Genomic DNA, 6,632 nt, shown 5'->3' with positions numbered 1-6,632 from the left:
TTATCCATCTCTGGCACAGGTTTATCCATCTCTGGAACAGGTTTATCCATCTCTGGAACAAGTTTACCCATCTCTGGAACAAGTTTACCCATCTCTGGAACAGACACGGTGTAGGTTTATCCACCTCTGGAACAGGTTTACCCATCTCTGGAACAGACACGGTGTAGGTTTATCCATCTCTGGAACAGGTTTATCCATCTCTGGCACAGGTTTACCCATCTCTGGAACAGGTTTATCCATCTCTGGAACAAGTTTACCCACCTCTGGAACAGGTTTACCCATCTCTGGAACAAGTTTACCCACCTCTGGAACAGGTTTACCCATCTCTGGAACAGACACGGTGTAGGTTTATCCATCTCTGGAACAGGTTTATCCATCTCTGGCACAGGTTTATCCATCTCTGGAACAGGTTTATCCATCTCTGGAACAGGTTTATCCATCTCTGGAACAAGTTTACCCACCTCTGGAACAGGTTTACCCATCTCTGGAACAGGTTTATCCATCTCTGGAACAGACACGGTGTAGGTTTATCCATCTCTGGAACAGGTTTATCCATCTCTGGCACAGGTTTATCCATCTCTGGAACAGGTTTATCCATCTCTGGAACAGGTTTATCCATCTCTGGAACAAGTTTACCCACCTCTGGAACAGGTTTACCCATCTCTGGAACAGTTTTACCCATCTCTGGAACAGGTTTATCCATCTCTGGAACAGGTTTATCCATCTCTGGAACAGGTTTATCCATCTCTGGAACAGGTTTATCCATCTCTGGAACAGACACGGTGTAGGTTTATCCATCTCTGGAACAGGTTTATCCATCTCTGGAACAGATTTATCCATCTCTGGAACAGGTTTATCCATCTCTGGAACAGACACGGTGTAGGTTTATCCATCTCTGGAACAGGTTTATCCATCTCTGGAACAGACACGGTGTAGGTTTATCCATCTCTGGAACAGGTTTATCCATCTCTGGAACAGGTTTATCCATCTCTGGAACAGGTTTATCCATCTCTGGAACAGGTTTATCCATCTCTGGAACAGGTTTATCCATCTCTGGAACAGATTAACCCATCTCTGGAACAGGTTTATCCATCTCTGGAACAGATTTATCCATCTCTGGAACAGGTTTATCCATCTCTGGAACAGGTTTATCCATCTCTGGAACAGGTTTATCCATCTCTGGAACAGGTTTATCCATCTCTGGAACAGGTTTATCCATCTCTGGAACAGATTTATCCATCTCTGGAACAGACACCGTGTAGGTTTATCCATCTCTGGAACAGGTTTATCCATCTCTGGCACAGGTTTATCCATCTCTGGAACAGGTTTATCCATCTCTGGAACAAGTTTACCCATCTCTGGAACAGGTTTACCCATCTCTGGAACAGGTTTACCCATCTCTGGAACAGGTTTACCCATCTCTGGAACAGATTTATCCATCTCTGGAACAGACACGGTGTAGGTTTATCCATCTCTGGAACAGGTTTATCCATCTCTGGCACAGGTTTATCCATCTCTGGAACAGGTTTATCCATCTCTGGAACAGGTTTACCCATCTCTGGAACAGGTTTATCCATCTCTGACACAGGTTTATCCATCTCTGGAACAGGTTTACCCATCTCTGGAACAGGTTTATCCATCTCTGGAACAGGTTTACCCATCTCTGGAACAGATTTATCCATCTCTGGAACAGACACGGTGTAGGTTTATCCATCTCTGGAACAGGTTTATCCATCTCTGGCACAGGTTTATCCATCTCTGGAACAGGTTTATCCATCTCTGGAACAGGTTTATCCATCTCTGGAACAAGTTTACCCATCTCTGGAACAGGTTTATCCATCTCTGGAACAGGTTTATCCATCTCTGGAACAGTCACGGTGTAGGTTTATCCATCTCTGGCACAGGTTTATCCATCTCTGGAACAGGTTTACCCATCTCTGGAACAGGTTTATCCATCTCTGGAACAGGTTCACCCATCTCTGGAACAGGTTTACCCATCTCTGGAACAGGTTTACCCATCTCTGGAACAGGTTTACCCATCTCTGGAACAGGTTTATCCATCTCTGGAACAGGTTTATCCATCTCTGGAACAGGTTTACCCATCTCTGGAACAGACACGGTGTAGGTTTATCCATCTCTGGAACAGATTTATCCATCTCTGGAACAGGTTTACCCATCTCTGGAACAGGTTTACCCATCTCTGGAACAGGTTTACCCATCTCTGGAACAGGTTGACCCATCTCTGGAACAGGTTTACCCATCTCTGGAACAGGTTTACCCATCTCTGGAACAGGTTTACCCATCTCTGGAACAGGTTTACCCACCTCTGGAACAGGTTTACCCATCTCTGGAACAAGTTTACCCACCTCTGGAACAGGTTTACCCATCTCTGGAACAGACACGGTGTAGGTTTATCCATCTCTGGAACAGGTTTATCCATGTCTGGCACAGGTTTACCCATCTCTGTAACAGGTTCATCCATCTCTGGAACAAGTTTACCCACCTCTGGAACAGGTTTATCCATCTCTGGAACAGACACGGTGTAGGTTTATCCATCTCTGGAACAGGTTTATCCATCTCTGGCACAGGTTTACCCATCTCTGGAACAAGTTTACCCATCTCTGGAACAGACACGGTGTAGGTTTATCCATCTCTGGAACAGGTTTACCCATCTCTGGAACAGGTTTACCCATCTCTGGAACAGGTTTACCCATCTCTGGAACAGGTTTACCCACCTCTGGAACAGGTTTACCCACCTCTGGAACAGGTTTACCCACCTCTGGAACAGGTTTACCCACCTCTGGAACAGGTTTACCCACCTCTGGAACAGATTTACCCATCTCTGGAACAGACACGGTGTAGGTTTATCCATCTCTGGAACAGGTTTATCCATCTCTGGAACAAGTTTACCCACCTCTGGAACAGGTTTACCCATCTCTGGAACAGACACGGTGTAGGTTTATCCATCTCTGGAACAGGTTTATCCATCTCTGGAACAGGTTTACCCATCTCTGGAACAGGTTTATCCATCTCTGGAACAAGTTTACCCATCTCTGGAACAGGTTTACCCATCTCTGGAACAGGTTTACCCATCTCTGGAACAGGTTTACCCATCTCTGGAACAGATTTATCCATCTCTGGAACAGACACGGTGTAGGTTTATCCATCTCTGGAACAGGTTTATCCATCTCTGGCACAGGTTTATCCATCTCAGGAACAGGTTTATCCATCTCTGGAACAAGTTTACCCATCTCAGGAACAGGTTTATCCATCTCTGGAACAGGTTTACCCATCTCTGGAACAGGTTTACCCATCTCTGGAACAGGTTTACCCATCTCTGGAACAGGTTTACCCATCTCTGGAACAGATTTATCCATCTCTGGAACAGACACGGTGTAGGTTTATCCATCTCTGGAACAGGTTTATCCATCTCTGGCACAGGTTTATCCATCTCTGGAACAGGTTTATCCATCTCTGGAACAGGTTTATCCATCTCTGGAACAAGTTTACCCATCTCTGGAACAGGTTTATCCATCTCTGGAACAGGTTTATCCATCTCTGGAACAGACACGGTGTAGGTTTATCCATCTCTGGCACAGGTTTATCCATCTCTGGAACAGGTTTACCCATCTCTGGAACAGGTTTATCCATCTCTGGAACAGGTTTACCCATCTCTGGAACAGGTTTACCCATCTCTGGAACAGGTTTACCCATCTCTGGAACAGGTTTACCCATCTCTGGAACAGGTTTATCCATCTCTGGAACAGGTTTACCCATCTCTGGAACAGGTTTACCCATCTCTGGAACAGACACGGTGTAGGTTTATCCATCTCTGGAACAGATTTATCCATCTCTGGAACAGGTTTACCCATCTCTGGAACAGTTTACCCATCTCTGGAACAGGTTTACCCATCTCTGGAACAGGTTGACCCATCTCTGGAACAGGTTTACCCATCTCTGGAACAGGTTTACCCATCTCTGGAACAGGTTTACCCATCTCTGGAACAGGTTTACCCACCTCTGGAACAGGTTTACCCATCTCTGGAACAAGTTTACCCACCTCTGGAACAGGTTTACCCATCTCTGGAACAGACACGGTGTAGGTTTATCCATCTCTGGAACAGGTTTATCCATGTCTGGCACAGGTTTACCCATCTCTGTAACAGGTTCATCCATCTCTGGAACAAGTTTACCCACCTCTGGAACAGGTTTATCCATCTCTGGAACAGACACGGTGTAGGTTTATCCATCTCTGGAACAGGTTTATCCATCTCTGGCACAGGTTTACCCATCTCTGGAACAAGTTTACCCATCTCTGGAACAGACACGGTGTAGGTTTATCCATCTCTGGAACAGGTTTACCCATCTCTGGAACAGGTTTACCCATCTCTGGAACAGGTTTACCCATCTCTGGAACAGGTTTACCCATCTCTGGAACAGGTTTACCCATCTCTGGAACAGGTTTACCCATCTCTGGAACAGGTTTACCCATCTCTGGAACAGGTTTACCCATCTCTGGAACAGGTTTACCCACCTCTGGAACAGGTTTACCCACCTCTGGAACAGGTTTACCCACCTCTGGAACAGGTTTATCCATCTCTGGAACAGATTTACCCATCTCTGGAACAGACACGGTGTAGGTTTATCCATCTCTGGAACAGGTTTATCCATCTCTGGAACAAGTTTACCCACCTCTGGAACAGGTTTACCCATCTCTGGAACAGACACGGTGTAGGTTTATCCATCTCTGGAACAGGTTTATCCATCTCTGGAACAGGTTTACCCATCTCTGGAACAAGTTTACCCACCTCTGGAACAGGTTTACCCATCTCTGGAACAGGTTTACCCATCTCTGGAACAGACACTGTGTAGGTTTACCCATCTCTGGAACAGATTTATCCATCTCTGGAACAGGTTTATCCATCTCTGGAACAGACACCGTGTAGGTTTACCCATCTCTGGAACAGGTTTACCCATCTCTGGAACAGGTTTACCCATCTCTGGAACAGGTTTATCCATCTCTGGAACAGGTTTATCCATCTCTGGAACAGACACCGTGTAGGTTTACCCATCTCTGGAACAGGTTAACCCATCTCTGGAACAGGTTTATCCATCTCTGGAACAGGTTTATCCATCTCTGGAACAGACACCGTGTAGGTTTACCCATCTCTGGAACAGATTTATCCATCTCTGGAACAGACACCGTGTAGGTTTACCCATCTCTGGAACAGATTTATCCATCTCTGGAACAGATTTATCCATCTCTGGAACAGACACCGTGTAGGTTTACCCATCTCTGGAACAGATTTATCCATCTCTGGAACAGGTTTACCCATCTCTGGAACAGGTTTATCCATCTCTGGAACAGACACCGTGTAGGTTTACCCATCTCTGGAACAGATTTATCCATCTCTGGAACAGATTTATCCATCTCTGGAACAAGTTTATCCATCTCTGGAACAGGTTTATCCATCTCTGGAACAGGTTTATCCATCTCTGGAACAGGTTTACCCATCTCTGGAACAGGTTTATCCATCTCTGGAACAGACACCGTGTAGGTTTACCCATCTCTGGAACAGATTTATCGATCTCTGGAACAGACACCGTGTAGGTTTACCCATCTCTGGAACAGGTTTATCCATCTCTGGAACAGGTTAACCCATCTCTGGAACAGGTTTACCCATCTCTGGAACAGACACCGTGTAGGTTTATCCATCTCTGGAACAGATTAACCCATCTCTGGAACAAGTTTATCCATCTCTGGAACAGGTTTATCCATCTCTGGAACAGGTTTATCCATCTCTGGAACAGGTTTACCCATCTCTGGAACAGATTTATCGATCTCTGGAACAGACACCGTGTAGGTTTACCCATCTCTGGAACAGGTTTATCCACCTCTGGAACAGGTTTATCCATCTCTGGAACAGACACCGTGTAGGTTTACCCATCTCTGGAACAGATTTATCGATCTCTGGAACAGACACCGTGTAGGTTTACCCATCTCTGGAACAGGTTTATCCATCTCTGGAACAGGTTAACCCATCTCTGGAACAGGTTTACCCATCTCTGGAACAGGTTTACCTATCTCTGAAATTGAGCATCATTTGAACTGGTAGTTGTCTGGATTACAAGTTGATGTGTAGATCAGTGAGTCTGTGCAGGGCCTCAGTCAGGTCCATCAACAGAGGGTTCTGAGCTTTAATCTTCCATGATGATTTCAATTGACCAACGTTGGTCTTCCAACCTGACAGCACTACAGCTGGTGCCCCATGGCTGTACACAGAGCTACACATGGAAATGTCACGACTAGACACTTGCATACACATACACAGACACACTAAGACGTACACACATATACACACTGATGCAGGCCTGCTGGTTCTCCTGTGTGTGCCTGTGGTGCAGGGTGACCCGTTTGTGTCGGCTCGGCTCAGGACGACGAGAGGAGAGCTGGTGGAACACACACACACCTCTGCAGGCTTCATTTTGCGGCTGAAGAGTGACATTGCCAAGAAAGCCACAGGACTTGGGAACAGCACAATGTGTGTGAGAGAGAGACAGTGCATGTGTGTCACAGCTTTATGAATGTCAAATAAAAAGAATGTCTGTTAAATGTGTCCAAGACAGAATGC

The 6,632-nt window shown here is 45.8% G+C and overlaps 2 long non-coding RNA genes across 2 annotated transcripts; both read left to right on the top strand.

Annotated features, from left to right (window-relative positions):
- The first annotated feature begins 722 nt into the window (after positions 1-722).
- On the top strand, positions 723-6,036 carry LOC127909013 (uncharacterized). Its single transcript, XR_008069428.1, has 3 exons — positions 723-809; positions 1,000-1,209; positions 5,812-6,036. It is a non-coding gene; the product is annotated as an uncharacterized LOC127909013 (long non-coding RNA).
- LOC127909014 (uncharacterized) lies at positions 2,865-4,400 on the top strand. Its single transcript, XR_008069429.1, has 3 exons — positions 2,865-2,925; positions 4,030-4,124; positions 4,262-4,400. It is a non-coding gene; the product is annotated as an uncharacterized LOC127909014 (long non-coding RNA).
- Positions 6,037-6,632: the final 596 nt, after the last annotated feature.

This window comes from Oncorhynchus keta, chromosome 18 (genome assembly GCF_023373465.1).
Source record: "Oncorhynchus keta strain PuntledgeMale-10-30-2019 chromosome 18, Oket_V2, whole genome shotgun sequence".
In the NCBI taxonomy this organism is placed as follows: Eukaryota; Metazoa; Chordata; class Actinopteri; order Salmoniformes; family Salmonidae; genus Oncorhynchus; species Oncorhynchus keta.
The sequence above is the reverse complement of the archived record's forward strand: the minus strand, read 5'-3'. Positions and strand labels throughout refer to the sequence as shown.